This window comes from Canis aureus, chromosome 36 (genome assembly GCF_053574225.1).
Source record: "Canis aureus isolate CA01 chromosome 36, VMU_Caureus_v.1.0, whole genome shotgun sequence".
NCBI classification, from domain to species: Eukaryota; Metazoa; Chordata; class Mammalia; order Carnivora; family Canidae; genus Canis; species Canis aureus.
Window position 1 is genome coordinate 22083533 of NC_135646.1, and position 17171 is coordinate 22100703.

The 17171-nt window shown below is 42.4% G+C and overlaps 1 long non-coding RNA gene across 1 annotated transcript; it reads left to right on the plus strand.

Moving 5' to 3' along the window:
* Positions 1–1327: 1327 nt before the first annotated feature.
* On the plus strand, positions 1328–11546 carry LOC144305950 (uncharacterized). Its single transcript, XR_013372982.1, has 5 exons — positions 1328–1490; positions 4977–5098; positions 6730–6974; positions 9694–9835; positions 10512–11546. It is a non-coding gene; the product is annotated as an uncharacterized LOC144305950 (long non-coding RNA).
* Positions 11547–17171: the final 5625 nt, after the last annotated feature.

Genomic DNA, 17171 nt, shown 5'->3' on the forward strand with positions numbered 1-17171 from the left:
TGGCGCAAAGTAGGCACTCAGGGATTTTTTGTGCTAAGTGGGGGAAATGCAAGAGGCTTACTTCACTTGGGGGGATCAAGATTGATAACTTCCTAGGAGATAGTTCATGTAGACAGTCAAGAATAACTGCATGCCTGCCAGAGGCACTGTCAGGTGATACAGCTGTGGTCAGAGGGGAGTCCTCGGGACACGGGAAACAGACTGGACGGAGAGCTGGTAGGTGGGAGGGTCCCAGGCTGGCCAGCGGTGGACCCAGTGACCTAGGAAACCTTTGTAATTCCCGTATGGAACCACTTTAATGAGGACAGTTCAGTGGTTTGATTCCATAATAGGAAGGAAAAATAACCAACTGTCGACCAGGACCTGAATCCTCTGTGCAGAGAGAAGAGACGATTGCATGAGGGTCATAAGACATGGACGTTCTTCTGGGACAGCAGAGAGAAAGGCAAGACTGTGCTAGGGACCCAGTTCCCACTTTCTTGTATAGTGACCACCTCAGGGGTGGCTGGGCATCAAGGCCTCCAAAGACAGTTGGTGGCACGACCACCCCGCTTTCCTAAGTAGGCGCTGGAAGGGTCGCCGAGAGGGAGACTGGTACCAGGATGTAACTGCTCCTCTGTTCCTCACAGAATAGTTGAGTAACTTCAGGAACATTCTCTGACCCGGGGTTCCTCAAGCCTTAGTCATTCATTTACCACAGTCACAGTTTTAGTCCTATGCAAGTAACAGCTTTATTTGTATTTCTTTTATATTTTTCTATAAATACGTCCACATTTTTTGACCTAATGCTAGAGCTTAACACCAAGCATCCAGGATAGAAGCAATTATTTTTCTAGAAACAACAAAATAGCTTCAGTTTTATCCTGTGTTTTGTGGCCTAAAAGTACATTTTTTTACTATGATTTTTCTTTGAATACTTAGGTTCTTGGGGAATGACATCAGCCAGAACAGAAACTGGGGAAACGCTTTGTACAAGTTTTTAAAATGTGGTTAAAAGTTGGGGAAAAAACAGACTCTTCCAATCAATGATAGTTTTGGAAGAAAGTGGTATACCCTAAACCTCTCCTCTTCTCCCAGCCCTGGCCGTGCTAGCTGGGAAGGAGGTGACTTTCATTCAGAAAACGAAATGCAGTAAGAATGATGTGAATTTGTTCAAGTAATAACAAGGAAAGGCAGTTGTTTCTTAAAGGCAAAAGTCATACTGCAAGTCAACGTGTATGTCCCTAAAAAAAGCTTGGCCAAAGTAAAACACTGGCTATTTCACAACCTTGGTGAAGATTAAATGTCCTTAATTCATTCCCAGCAAGGTGAATTACAGGAAGTGAAATTTGCAGGTTTCTAACTCAAAGGCTCTTCTCTGTCTGGAAGGATCTCCCGAATAAGAGAGAAATCAGCCTCACACCCTCCTCAGGAACAAGTTGGTTTTAGTCTGTTCACATCATCAAACGTTTATCGCTTACGAAGTTTGGAGTCCGTGCTTTGTAAACCTGGTGAGTGCAGCGTAGAAAGACATAAGACGTACACCGGATGAGTTGTAATTGAGCTCAGGGAATATAAGCAAACAAATAATCGCAGTGCAGTGTGACAAGTAACTCAAGGCACTAAGAGTTGACATTTGTTGAGTGACCTCTGGGTGATACCCGTTAACCCACTTACTCCTTACAAAAACCCACTTTACATATGGGGACACTGAGGCACAAAATAGTCAAGGTACTGATTAAAGTAGCAGAGCCAGAAATTGAGTCCAGGCTGTCTCGCTGCAGGGCCTTGGGCATCACAAGTCTGAGACTCTTCTGAAAAAGTGATCTGAAGGATGAAGGGGAGTTCACTGGGCACATGGGGAGTAAGAGACAGAAAAAGCTGAGACATGACACTGTAGTGCCAGAAAACAGCATGTATGGAAATGCCTGTGAAATGTCCATTTGAATATGATGTGATGCTAGAGTGTTCCAAACTGAGTTATGAGGCAGAGTCTCCACTTTTTAGGCAACTAGTTTTCATCTACTGTGTGCCAAGTACTATATTCATTGCTGAGAGTACAACCATGAAGAGGGCACCATCTCACTCCTATGGCAGGAGGGCCATTATATTTGATTTGAAAATTCAATGAGTTTGGATAAATTGTTTGGGGTGGCATAAACTCTTAAACTTTTAAAACTAAATTAGAACTGGGAAATCTGTCAAATTTGGGGTTTCTGTTCTACACCTCAGTAAAACCAAACAAACAAGCATCAACAACCAAGATCCCTCATCTCTTCCCCCCATGGCAAAACACTTTTATTTTCCATAAATGCTTTAATCAGTTTGGAGTATTGGTTTAAACGTTTAGGGTGTACTTGAGAGCTTTAAGCATCAAACAGACTTTTAAAGTGGCTTTTCCTGTTAACATAATGTTTCTTGTAACCAGTCGGTTGTGCCAAAACTCACTGTACAAACGCAATGCTGCCAGGTAGGGCTGTATTTCGACAGTAATGGAGCAATCTTTTCGGAGGCACTACATTTTTTTCTGTGTTCAGCTCACATTTTTAATGTCTTTAGGCACAACTTCCAGAATATCACTTTGCCATCTTGTAAATCAGTTTGCATTATTCGTGATAATACTTCCCCTTTATTATAATTACCGCAAGTCATGGGAAGGTTCAACTGTTTCATTAGTTGACTGAGAACAACAAAGTCTAAAGTTTCATTGAAATCAGATGTAATGTTTGTGTTCCAAGGTCAGCTGGAAACTAATAGGAATAATTTAAGCCATAATATCCCAACTGAGGCTGAGCCACGCTAATCATTCTGCAGATCGTACTGGAGTGATTCTGAAGGAAAAAAAAAATCACCTCCTTTTTCTCCCTCATTAAGTATACTGAAGCCCAACTTTGTAAGAGGAAAGAATTAATCTATAGCAAGGTGGTCACAGTCCATGCCCTGAGGAACCACTCATAGGTGACCCTTGGCAGCCAGGAGCCACAACCAAGTGGGTGTTAGGAAACCAGAGACCTGGTTCCTCTCTCCCCTTTCCTCTGTTTTTTTTTTTTTCTTTTTTCTTTTTTCTTTTTTCTTTTTTCAGTTCTTTTCTCCTCTCCCATAACCCAGCAAGTGTGGTGTCAGGGGATTCTAGAAAACCTTCTAAAAACTTCTCTGATAGCCCCTAACCCCTGCAAACCTGTAAGCCGAAAGAAGCTTTGAGAGTGAAAGGGTGGCAGAAAGGAGCTCCCTTGCCTCCTCAAAGCTTCCTCTTCTAGCAAAAGAGCCAGTTGAAAAGCTTCCTGTGATACCTTGTGGTCTTTTAGCTGTAATCATTATTTTGAATTAACGAAGAAATGAGTGTAGCAAGATAAGGGGCTCCTTTTCCCCTTGAGAGCTCTTCTTCTTCTTCTTTTTTAAAAGATTTTATTTATTTATTCACGAGAGGCACAGACATAGAGGGAGAAGCAGGCTCTCATGGGGAGCCTGATATAGGACTCGATCCCAGGACCTGGGGATCAGGACATGAGCCAAAGGCAGACACTCAACCACTGAGCCACCCAGGTGTCCCTCCTCCCCTTGAGAGCTCTGTCAGCCCCCATGGTTATGTCTCCTATTTTTCTTGAATAAAACCAAGCGAAGAAAACTGTGCTTCTATAAGCTATTAACCAAGAAGAAGAAGAAGGAGGAGGAGGAGAAGGAGAAGAAGGAGAAGGAGAAGGAGAAGGAGAAGGAGAAGGAGAAGGAGAAGGAGAAGGAGAAGAAGAAAGACTTTCCAAGGCAATATCCTTATGGGATATATATAGTCCTCACCTAACCAGTATTTCTGGAATTTTAAACAGAGATGGATGTGGAAACATGTGATAGATTATTAGAAATTCTGAAGCTGTTAGTCCCACAAGGTAAATGCAAGCTGCTAGGTCTAAAGATTCCCCGGAGAGCATATTGCTGCCCCGACCATACCCACTCTCATCTCTCCATTTGCTCTGAAGGGGAGGGCTGGGGGACGGGGGACAAAAGGTCAAAGCAACATCTCTTTCTGCTTTGGGGATCCACAGAGGTCCTCCACAGACCTCTGAGTAACAACAGTCTGGGGCTGTTAACACAGAGGATGCCAGACCAGGGATCAGAGACTTGCCTCTGGCCTTGAGAAGCTTAGAAGCCTTGGTGCTGTGGTTCTGGAACCTTCCCACTGCTATTCCCAGTCTATTTAGGCATCCGCCCTTCCTTTACCTTCTAAGTCACTCTGCATCTTAATCCCTGGAGTTACCTACACTTTGCAAAATGCTTTCAAATATTAGCTGGAGGCCCAGGAACCTGCTGGTGGTAGTCGTTCTCGCCCTGCAAATAGATGTTTCATCTAATACAGACTGATGTGTTGTCTCACTTTATCACTTTGTGTGGATGGAGCCCATGGGTTGTGGATGGAGCCTCAGTGTGCAACCCCCAGAGGTCATATAACAAAACAGGTAGTCCACCTGGAACTTGAACTTGGCTTTCTGACTCCAAATCCAGTGCTCTTTCATCCTGCCTGCCTGCCTCCTGCTGTGTGAGTCAACCCAGAAGAGGAAAGAACGAAAGCTGTGTCAGGTCCTGGGTTCTTTCTCACTGTAAATGGTAGCATCACCGTGGCTTTGGGCCACCCCTGTAGGCCCTGGGCAATCTCTCTTCCAGTGCACCTGGTAGCAAAGATATGGAAATGTACCCACATGATAATTTCTATACGTTTTACAAGATTTAATGGTTATATTCTTATGTTAAAATTATCTGGCTATGAATAGCATACTTAATTCACAATTGGCTGATTTCTTAAACACTTGGCAAAATGTTAAAATCTAGCCAACAGATAGCTTTTAAAGATAATGGAAATTTCACGAATTCTAAATTTAACGTTAAATGAATTTGACATAGTATTACATTTTGGAGATCTTTAATTAAACATTTATTCATTTCACTTTGCCTTTTTTTTGCATTTTTGAATAATTTTTAAAATTTCATCTTTTAAACTCTTTTTTTAGGTCCTTGGAAATCTCAGAGGTGTCAGATGTTATGGCTTTAATACTCAGTGTAGAAAACAATCTGGCAATTTTTGCTGGCTTCAACGAGTGTAGACATCCATCCGTTACTTGTTTGGTGCACTGTAAGTAGGAGACGTGGTCTTCCCCATTAAACCTAATATCAATGTTTTGAAAAGTTCTGTAACTAAAAAGCTTCCCTGATCTTACTGACAAATATCCCATCATATAGTTTGTTGATCCTACACCAATTCAAAGCCAGGAAAACCTGGAGTAACCAGAATGTTTGAGTCTTCTGATTAAAGGAATTTTGAACTATCTCAGGATTAACCAGAAAGCAGGTTTCCTTTAGTTCTCCTTGTCTTAGCTTACTTTCCAGGCTGAAAAAATAGCATCTATGTGACAAAATGAGAGCTTTCATGATGAGGATTATCCATAGCCAATGTCAATTTTAACTGAATGGGCTCTGATGGTGTTTAAATTTGGGATGACCCAGCCATAGTTTCTGGACGTTGATTTTCTTTTTAAAAAACAAATTCCTGCTTTCAACTATTTTTATTGCCTTGGCTCTTTTCTGGTAAAAGTGGAGTGCAGCAGAAGTTCTGAGGGACCTCTGCTGATCAGTATATTTGTGGACATTACAGTATAAAGGCCAGTAAAACATCTAATCAGTGTAATAGTTTATACAAGTTGTCTTTCTGGAACATTATTTTACTCAAAACCTTGGTGAAAACCTTTTAATTTTCTAATTAAACATTTTATTCTGCACCTAATATTGTGAGCCTTTATAAACCTTCTCTGTATCACTCTTGCTAACATCTTAATAGGAGAGATATGTTTTATATTAAGGGAAAAATATACTTTCTCAAACATTTATCATGATGCTGATAGACTTTTAAACTACTCTGAGCTCCACACTTCATTAAGAAAACAAATCTCAATATTTCTAGCCTATAAATAAGAGTGATGGTGACACTTCCTTTGTTCTGATTCCCTCGCTGACTCATTCATGATCACTCATTTATTCATTTAGCAAATGTTTATTGAGCATATATACTGCGTTAGGCACTTGCAAGACACAGTATTAAAAGATGAAAATACCCTCTCTTAGAATTTGATGTTCCATCATTAAGATCTCAAAATACACACATAAGCTTGTGCACGCGTGCATGTACGTGCTTGAGCACCTACTCCCACCCCCATCCAAACTGGGTGGTATAAAATTACCAATGCCACCAATTTTTGTTTCCCAGAGTTTGAGTGAGTGAATGCTATTTATGTGCAAGGCCCAAATTGGATACCATGTATTAACATTTCTTCATTCATTTCTTCAACAAAAATCTACTGAGCATCTATCATTTACCAATACTTTGCTTGTCCCGGGAGTTACAGAGATGAATAAGAAACAGTCTCTTGTTTCATCTGTTTACCCTTTTTGTGGGGGTGATAGGTATGTAAACAAACACATTCAAAACCATTGTTAGGTGCACTATGGAGCTGGCATTCTAGAAAGAGTGGGAAAACACAGAAGGAATGCTCCTCAGATAAAGTTTATAAGCTTTGAGCTTTTTCTTTGTGAGCATCTCTGGATATTTTGTCATCCAGAGCCATCCAGATGAGTATGCAGGTTGTGAGCTGTTGAACATAAGCATTATTTATTATGGATTAGTATATTTTAAATAATAATTTTCCTAAAAATATTAGATAAAATGTATTATTTTAACAAAACCAATGTAGTTCAACAATTTTCTGACAGAGGGAAATGAAGTGTCCTGAGCAAGTGGTGCTTTTCCTAGTGTACAAAGAGATGCCACAGGAACTGGGGTCTATCAAAGTAGACATCCCTAATTAGACAAGACAAGAGAAGGGCATTCCAAGTGAAAGGAATGATTGTGCAAGATGTGGACTGGCATGGTGCCCTGGGGAAATGGTAGCCAGTTCCGTGTGCTCGGATTGGAGGGCTCTTGGCTGAGGTGGTGCCATGGCAAGGAGACTGCAAAGGTAAGCACAGACTCGATCACGTTCTCTACCTGGGTCCATTGTTAACTTTCAGCATCATACCTTCATGTGATACAACTGCCTTCTCTCACAAGTAAACCAGATGCTGTCTTTCATAGTTTCACGTAAACATTATGCTAACTGGAGAGGTTATAGCTTTATTCTAATTTCCTGTGTCATGTGTAAAAGTCAGCGAGAAATTTATCAATACCATTTAACTCAGCAAAGGAAGTCTTTCTCCAGTTGTGTGTGCTCAGTGCTTTTTTTCTACCAAATGGCTGTGTTTCCTAGTGCCTTGTGAGAATCACAAAAGACTCTCTAGGATTCTACAGAGCTGAGAGATACTTTTACCACAGACCTCTGCATTGTGCAGCTGTTCACTCATACTACTCAGCATGTTCCTCACCTATCCCTCTGCCCATCCTTGCTTGGTTAATATCTTTTCCCCTGTCTTTTTAATATCACCATCTATTATTTCTATCATACGACTACAGGTAAAACTCAGGTGACTCAGGTTAAAATACCACAATTCCTAAAATGAGAACAGTAAGATCTACTATCTGTAGTAAAAGCTCTTTGTTTGTGAGTAACCCACTGGGAAGCACCCTGACCAACATCCATTGTCTTTGGTGAGGGGCATGCTCCATTTGTTCAGTGTTTTCCCCCCACTGGTAAACCAGTTGGTAAAGATTTTGATTAATACCTCTGATTGTAAACAATAGGAAAGAACTTTGGCTACATTATGAAAAAGAGGAATTTATGGGAAAGATATGGAGGAGCTAAAGGAGCAAAGCTGAGTGAAGAGTCATACTAGGAAAAGTTGAGGACTCAGGGCAGTTCCGGGGTTCTGTGTGACAAGAAATAATGGACAGTATTGGCGAGGACTCAAAGCACGGGAGAGCATGTCTGATTGACCCAGCTTGAGTCAGGCACTCAATCAATGGGAGGGAGAGAGAAGAGATGTCTTAATTGACAGACCCTCAAGACTGCACCTAATGGAGTCAGGTGATTGGCAACAAAGGAAACTGGAGTTTGGTTATGAAAGAAAAGAAAGGAAAAAGAAAAGGAAGGAAAGAGAGAGAGGAGAGGAAAGGATGAAAGAAAAGAAAGAAGAAAGAAAAGAAAGAAAGAAAGAAAGAAAGAAAGAAAGAAAGAAGAAAAAAGAAAAGAAAAGGAAAGAAAGAAAAGAAAAAAGAAAGGAAAGAAAAAAGAAAGGAAGGAAGGAAGAAAGAGTAGGAGTAGGCATAGATACTGAGAGTCAAAAAAGATAACTGTCCATTACAATATTGTCTTTCTCTTTTTCCAAACTATGAAAATCCTGCCTTCCTTTCTCTGGGTGTTGGTAGAGGAGTCTTAAGAGCCTCCTGGAATTTTAGGAGCTAAAAAATACTGAGAAACACAGATAGTGGGAGTGTCAAAACTTAGAGGTTTATCTTCCGCCTTTTCTGATTTCCTCTGTCAGATATCTTTTCTGATTCCATTTTATAATTATCAACCATACACACTTGAAAATATGAAAATAGGAGAGGGAAAATCAATGGGGAGAGATGGACTTTTTAAGGAAATCTTTTCTTTTTCTTTTTTTTTGAAACTTGACTTAGAATAATGGGATTTCTTCAATTTGCTATATGCAAAGTAACAGAGAGCTTAGTGTGTCCCAGAGATGGATTAGACAGATGTAGCACTTAACTATTAACATTTGTGAGGTTCATTCCCACCAGTGAGATTTGTGAGCAGCATCCATGAGATGCTATGCAAAATCGGTTTAGTACTTTCCTCATTTGTCACTGTGCCGTGAAACTGGTAAAATATAGAGGAAACAGAAAATTGGGCACATCTGTGAATTTGGTTGTGTCCTGATTATAGCAATGCAATTCCACATATGTGCATGTTTTCACAGGAGAACAGGTTTCTATTTGACTCCCAACTCCATCAATGCTCAGCTGATGTTTTATAGCTCCCTTGGGTTAGGCATGCCCTCCCTCTACAGAGCCAAAACAGTAGCTTAGCTATAAGATTCACTGGCACCACCTCGGTATCTATTTTCTTAAATTACGGCAAATGGGGATTTGGGGCACACATATGTCAACCCCACCTACATATTTCTCCTATAATAATGCTTGGCACATTTATACCAACTCTTAGCAGAGAGCCCCAAACACTACACATTTATTCATTCTTACATTTAAAGTTCAGTAGCTCTCATAACTTCCATTTAAAGAAGAGTGAAAGTGTAAGGCCTGTAGCCGAATAATGAATACATAATTTTAGGTATTAATCATCTCTTTCTCCTTCTCAAAACAAAGTGAGAAGTGCTTGAAGCTGAAATCATGTCAGTAGTGACATTAACATGTTGGATTGTATTTGATACCAGAGGCTCTCCCATTTCGTTGTGCCTGAGGATCACCCAGAGATCTGGTTAATTTTTTTGTTTTTTAATTTATGATAGTCACAGAGAGAGAGAGAGAGAGGCAGAGACATAGGCAGAGAGAGAAGCAGGCTCCATGCACCGGGAGCCCGACGTGGGACTCAATCCCGGGTCTCCAGGATCGCGCCCTGGGCCAAAGGCAGGCGCCAAAACGCTGCGCCACCCAGGGATCCCCCAGAGATCTGGTTAAGATGTAGACTGCCCAACTCCATCCCCAGAGATTCTGATCCTGAAAGTCTGGGGTGGGGCCCGGGCATCTGTACACTTTTTTAAAGATTTATTTATTTCTTTTAGAGAGAGAGTGAGAAAGCAGAGGAACGAACGGCAGGGGGAGAGGGAGAGAGAGAATCCTGAAGCAGACTCCCCACTGAGTGTGGAGCCCAATGCGGAGCTTGATCCCAGGACCCTGAGATCATGACCTGAGCTGAAATCCAAAGTAAGTCGCTTAACCAACTGAGCCACGTGGGTGCCCCTGAGGTCTCTACTTTTAACAAACACCCTTCCCCTGGTGATTAAGAGAGAAACACTGATGAAATAATCAAATCACAAGCTCATTAATAGAGAAATAACAGCAGAGCTCAGAGGTGATGGCAAATCCTAGTTTCAAGCAGGCCTCCCCTTCTTCCCCAAACACCAGCCCCTGAACCCCACATAATTTTTCCATATTTGAATAGTATTTCTGAAGAGCCAGCTGTCATTGTAACCAGAGTTTAGGAGTCCCCAGAAGGATAAATCATCTTAAAGAATAATAACATCAAAACCAAAGCCTGACTCTAGTTGTGGATTCATTTACATAGCCAGTCAAAGGAACATGGCCTCGGTTTGTCCTGCCAGGACTTGGAACCACTCTGGTCATTCAGAAGAAGCAGCAGCCATTTCCAGAAACAGTTTCCAGAAGCAGAATCCACCTCTCTAGGGATTTTTCTAACATCCATCAAACTGCTTCTCATGTGGCCAGTGAGCCTCCTGAAACACATGTGGCCTGTCCCCACAGTTCCACTGAGGACTGTCATCGGTCTGCTAATAATGACAACTAACTTTTATTATTTACTGTGCACCAATAACCTGGTACTCAGGACTGTAGTTGATACTCCCAATATCTTATGTTGCAGATAGTGTTTTATACCCACTTTACAGATGAGGAAACCGAAATGGATCAAATAATTAGCCGCACGGGCGAACGAGGCTACTAAGTAGTGCAGCCTTGATTCTAAACAAGTTCTGTTTGTCTCTGGGTCCCTGCACATAACCACTATCTCACTGCCTCTCTTGGAAGAAGGATGGTGAGTTACAAAGGCAAAGTTGTTCAGCTAAAAAATCTTTGGGATAAGAAAGTAGTATATAATAGAATTAAACTATGCTTTCAGACAGAGGGCAGTAGGCATCTTATTTCTCAGAATTCAGACTGCAAAAGAGGGTTGCAGTACCTTACATACCATGTATTATTCTCTGTGTAATTATACTGAGTAAAATACTTTTAGAGTAATTGTATACATAATCAAATATTGCACAAATCTAAATGCTTGAAAGCGCCTGCCAAACTCCCCCGCCCCAGACCAAATGGAATCCTATGTACTAAACCATAGTTATAATTTTCCCCCTGGTTTCACTTGGATTTCCTTTAATAATGTTTGATTGTAATTAAAAAATCAGTGTATATAAGGAATAGATGAAGGAACCAAAATTATTCTCTTTTGTCTTTTAGAAAAGTGACAGAAAAATGCTCGATATAATCGATTCACTTTTTCTCCCATTGAACTAGCATTTTATCAACCACAAATATGCTTCTCCACATAAGACAGTCACTGCAGCTCTGTGGTAAATGCAGAGGACTGAAGTCATTGCCAAAGAAGCATCAAAGCTCTCAGAGCAGCTATTGATGTGCTCAGTTCCTCGCTCAAAGAAAGAGCAAAGAGAAAGAAGCCAATGGCAGAGATGCCTTTTGGCTATGCTTTTAAAATAGGTTTAATATAAAGGCTAAAATGGCAGTAAGATATTCATATATAAAACAGATATCGCCACTCAGCTCACTGAGTGGAACAAGGTTCCAAGATCTCTGAATGTTCTGGCAATGCCGATCCTATTAACAATAGGATTGGAAGAAAAAAAAAAAAAAAAACAGATCCTAATAGCTAATTCTGACCTAATGGTGTCTACATGAGAAGACCAGAGATCTTAAGTGAAGCTTTGGAATCCATTATCTTTTCAGTCCTATTGATATTGGGACCAGTACTGCTGGAACATTGAAAGGTTCTTGAATCTCCCTACACTCTGCAGGCCAAAGTGACTACCAACCCATCCAGGGACTTGTCCTGGACGTCTAAGAGAACTCTGGTCTATTCTGGAGTAAATCTACTCACTGGTCTGGTAAATCACAGCCCAAGGTTTGGAAGGCATCAGTAGCGGCAATATTATTTGAGAAATTCTACTCTCCCCCCAGCTACTCAGAAATACCTGATTTCATTGATCTGCAGTCACTCTCTCCCTTTTCTACCGACCCTGTTGTTGCTACATTAGAGTTTGCAGGAACTGTGGTGGGAATGGATGCCTGCCACATAGCCACAGCCTTTCATGATGACCTTCTCAGTAATGGGTAAGAATTCTGTTTCCATCTCAGAAGGCAATATGCTGCAGTGAGAAGCTGGTAAGGCTGGGAGAGATATAAGATCTAGTCTTAACCTAAGTGCTGACATTTATTAGCTTTGTGGCACTGAGCAAGTTACTTAAATGAGCCTCAAGTTTTCTCATTGGAAAGTTGAGGTAAAACTCAATCTTATGGAGCCATCACAGGGAATGGAGCTATTTGAGTGATTTAAACTAAAGATGGCAGGAGTCATTGTTGAGATGGTGATGGTAAAGAAGAACAGAGAGTGATACAGAGTCTAGGCCTCACTTCTTAAAAGGTAGGATCCACTTAGGGTGATTTTCAAAAGAAGATGGAAGGAGGTTGACACAAGGCAACCTGCTTCCCATGGCTGAGGGAAGATACCAGGTAGTAAGCAGCTAATGATATTCTCTAAAGGCAATAAGGTAGCACCAAGCCAGAGAGAGAAAGACCCCAAATGATAGAACTCTCTAGATAGAGACTGATAGAGTGAACTGGGATTATGGTCCCACTGGCAGTTGCTGGAAGAGACCTTCATCTAAGATGACTTCACCTCCTTCATGACTCTGACAATCTTCCCGAATCCACTGGAAAGAGAGTGCTGAGTATGGTGGTGGGTCGTTGTGAATAAGAATTATAGCCCCCAATGGGAGGATGGTTTGGGAGTCAGGTTTTATGTGTGGATCTTCCTCATACTGGAAATAGAACAGATATTCTCGGGCAGGGTCGGTACTTTGTCGTTAGACCACACCTTTCCATCATCTTTTCAGCATCACAAATCTCCTCCTTGTTCAAACAAAGTCATGGGGTGCATTTTATTTAACTTCTCCAGCAGTTAGGGTTTCAAGTGCACAAGATTGATTATACACCTGGAAAAAAAAAAGTAATAACCCCGACTATTTGGGGGGAAATGGGAAGTGATATTTTGTAGATGCTGTATTTTCACATTCCCTCATTTAAAAAGTGTGGATTTTGTTTCATCATTTATAAAAATGTTGTACTTTGGAGTCCGAATAATATAACTAAAAGAACTGGTGATAGGGAGTGCAACTGACATACCTGAATATTTTCTTATATCATTGAAAATCTTTTCTTAAATGGCAAGAGCATTTCCATTAAATAAATGCATGAAACTTACAACTTTCTTTTCTAAAAGTAGTCTGACTATATATAGAAAATAATAAAAATCTAGAAGGCGATGATTTTTTACGACACCATGGCCTGTTGCTATGGAAAATGTGATGAGGCAGGTTGAACGATATTGTGCTATAGAAAAATTAGGTAGAATAAGGGTGGGAACTGGGAAAGGATAAAGTCCTAATTACATCACAAATACCATAATTAGGAAATGTATCAGAGGAAAAGAAATATGATATGGAAGTAAAAGGTAAATAGATTTTTGTCTGATCAGCTTGAAAATCACCCTCATCACCAAAAGGGTGTCTTCAAACTTGAAATATAAAGATGATTACTTTTTACTTGAGTGTACATTTTTTATACAACACTTTGAGCTCCTCAGTCTTCACCATCTGTAGAACTCAATTTCCGTTTTGTAAAAAAATTGCTGACATCTGTTTAAATCCTAATATCTCTACAACCATGTAGAATGTTAACTCAAGTTTGGTGTCATGTTAAATCGTTTTAACTTTAAAATAATATTAAACTTATGGTTCTGTTTCAACTTTGCAATGATACTAGCCTTTAACCCTTCACATGTCCTGAGCTGCTCACTGAAGGAAAAATCTTCAGCAGGAAAAAGTAAGAAGTCAAGGGTGGGCCCTTCATTTTCACATGGTGCTCGGTCAGAAATTTTTCTAAGACCTACAGGAATTTGGAGTCTTAGAATACGACGATGCACGATGTGAGGACCAGTGCGACATGAAACATGGGACAGTCTGACTTGTCGTTAAAGACACGGTTCCTCCTGAGTACGGCAGTGGAGTCCATGCTTGGGCCCATCCAAGTCAAAATTGTGAAGTGATCAAAATAAAGGATTTATGAAGTGTTGAACAAATGTAAAGCCCTTTCGACAGTCATGATCTCATGCAATTTTCAGAACAGCATCAGTGGATGTAATGGCGAGGCACGCCCCAGATTTCTCTCCCAGGCCCCTTCTTCAGGACCAAGGTTATGCCCCCAGGGCCCAGGCTTATTGCCTGCTGATGGAGCCCAGTGAGGCCCTCCCCCAGGACTGCCCTTAGCCAGAGGCAGCAGCCTCACCAGGTCTGTGTTTCTGCCCCAAGGGCAGCTCACATCCAGTGATGTGTGAGGGAGCATCACAGGCCTGGCTCCGTCATTTCAATTCAAACAATTCCAAAGGGTCATCTGAGATCCAGAGATCCCCCAGAGGATTAGCCAGGGCTTTCTGTTGCAATTTCCCTGCAGTTCAATTTTCCCTTCTGCTCAGTCCTACTCTCTCTCCCCTCTCCCCACACATACTCTTCTCAGGAATACATGCAGTGAAATTTCCATATGCAAATCCCCATCTCTGGGTCTGCCTCTCTGAGAACCCAACTTAAGACCTTGGTGCCCGGAATCGTCCTGGAGAGTAACCTCTAAAATAGGATTTGAGAACTAGGTCATTTGCCAGCGACTGGCAATGAGGTCCCCCTTCCTGGTAATGGATGGAATGTGGACAGTCCCTGGCACGTTGTTGCGGCACAATTGTTAAAATGTTCGCTGGCAGTGTACAGGGGAGAAGGTATGCAAGGAAAGAAATACGCTGGCAAGTGCAACATCTCAGATGTTTGGGAGGTTCAGGAAAAGGAATAATTATAAAGACAATGGAATTAGGTTATTCTTTCAGAGTGTCATCAATGCATTGAAGAAAGACAATAAAAAATGAGGGTGAATAATCACCAATTTGAGGCAACTAGCAAACTCAGAGGGCCTTCTGGGAAGCAAAGGAAAGGGTTGTCCCATTGCCTGCAGCTGGAGAGAAGAAAATGGGAGGATCAGTGGGAGGATCAGTCTCAGGACTTAATTACCAGCAGAGTTGAGAACCAGAGGAGTTTGAATGATCTGCTCTCCAGCAAGTCAGCTATGTCCAGGTCAGACCCCTGACTGGACCCTGTGACCTGGAATGGAGACATCTGGGTAGATGCATTAAAAATCCTTGGAACCCCAGGTGTCTTAGACCCTTGGCTCATGCAAAAGCAGCCCACTCTTCCCTACTACAGGTCAGTGCTCCTCTTGTCTGGAGATGAAGCAGAGTCCTCCGCCTTGTAAGAAAATACACTACCCCTGCCTTAGGATTTATCCCCAGCTCCCCTCTTGGCTGCTAACCACTAATTAGGGGCAGGTCCCAACACTACCAGACCAGGGATATACTACTTGCCCTGCTGAGGGTGGAAAGAGCCTAGATACTGAAAGAGCTGCGGGACCCATGCAATGTACCAACATTTATGCTGCCCAGCTCTGCAGTTCTGGGCTCTGCAGATCTAGTGGTCCTGGTTCCCAGGGAGAAAATACCTCCACTGGGGCTTGCAGCAAGAATTCCTCTCAACTTTAAGCTACAGCTGCAGCCCGGTCACTTTAGTCTATGTGTGCCAAAGGCAAACAAGGGAGTGACCATGGGGCAGGTATAATCTAATCATCAGGAGAAGCAGGGAAGCCTCTACACAATAGGGAAGAATTCATATGGTACCCAGGTGAGCCCACTGGATCATCTCTTGGTGCTCAGTTCCCCAAGTTTGACTGTAAATGGTCATGTGCAACAGCCATAGCCAGAAAGACCTAGGGACCAGGGGCCCAGACCACTCGGGAGTGAGCATCTGGGTCATCCCACCATGTGAGCCACTTAGACCAGCAGGGGGGCTAAAGGTAAAGATAATCTAGATTATGTAGCAGAGGAGGGAGACGGGTATCACTTGCAGCCTTAGGACCAGCTGCAGTGATGAGGCCTGTGGTTCATCCACTAACTCTCCCATTGTCAGTTTTCCCAGGAAGAGAAACAATCCAGAATCCTGGAGGAGCTGTTTCCAGATGGGCTGTACTTACACGTGAGTGGCTCAGGGATGCTTGCAGCGGACGTTGTGTGCTGCCCAAACCCTTTCCAGCTGCCAGCATTAGTGGCTGCTCCAAGCTTCAATGGAGTCCTGCCCGGGATTGCTGGCAGCTGAAGACAGCTGCGTCTTCCAGGGTCAGGTTACCGGTGGGAGGGGAGCTGTCTGCATCCAGTGACTGGTTGGTGTGGGCGTTCAAACACCTGTCCCTTTGTCTCATTACAAGACAACTCTGAAGAGCTCTCTCTGTAGGGTCAGAAGATCCCTCTAGGACCAACTGAGACTCCTGTTGAAATATCATCACAATTAATTCCTCCCAGTGACCAGTCCTGCCTCCCTTGAGCTCTTTGCTCCTAAGGGCCATCCCCACCCAACGAAGGAATCTCAGAGTCTGTCTCCTTGGGAACCCAATCCAAGACAGAAGGTTACCAGTATTTCCCTCATGTTGGAAAGGTGGAAAGCCAGGGCCTAGGAAGGTTCTAGAATAGCCCAGGTCATGGAGCAGAGACAAGACTGCACTGTGATTGGCTCGAACTCAGTGCGTCTGCTGTTTTCCTCCTGTTCCGTTCTCTTTCAGTTCTCCTCCTCCGGCCCCCCGCGGCTTGCTGCCCTTCCATCTGTCACATTGTCACGCTCATAGCCCAGTTGTGTGCAGGCACTGACTTGCTGAACACACAGAGGTCAGCACTGCGCGGGCTCACAGCAGAGCCCACGGCTCCCGGCCCCTGCCAGCTGTCCCCAGCCTCAGTGGAAGGAGGCCTGCACATCTCTCAGCCCCAGTGTGGCTCAGCTTCCTGGATGGATAAAGATTTCTGAGAGGTTAAATGAACTCTACCGTGTTAATAATGATATGAAAATGTATGTACTATTTGTCCCAAAGAGTATCACTCTTTTAATATGGATTCGTTTAGAATAGTAGCATTTTTATTTCAAAACACACCAGAGAAAAATTGATGTGCGAAATTGTGCAGACTTGGAATGCTTGGAAGCACACAAAGTAGAGTGGCCCTATTCTATCTACAAATGCCATTGGCTGGGCTCGGGTCACCCACAGTTTGCTGCTGTGGGTGCACAGGGACCAGGTTTTAACATACAACTTTTAATAATTTGTAGGTGCAAAATAGGCTTAATTATAGAAACCTCATTTTAAAATACTGGGATTA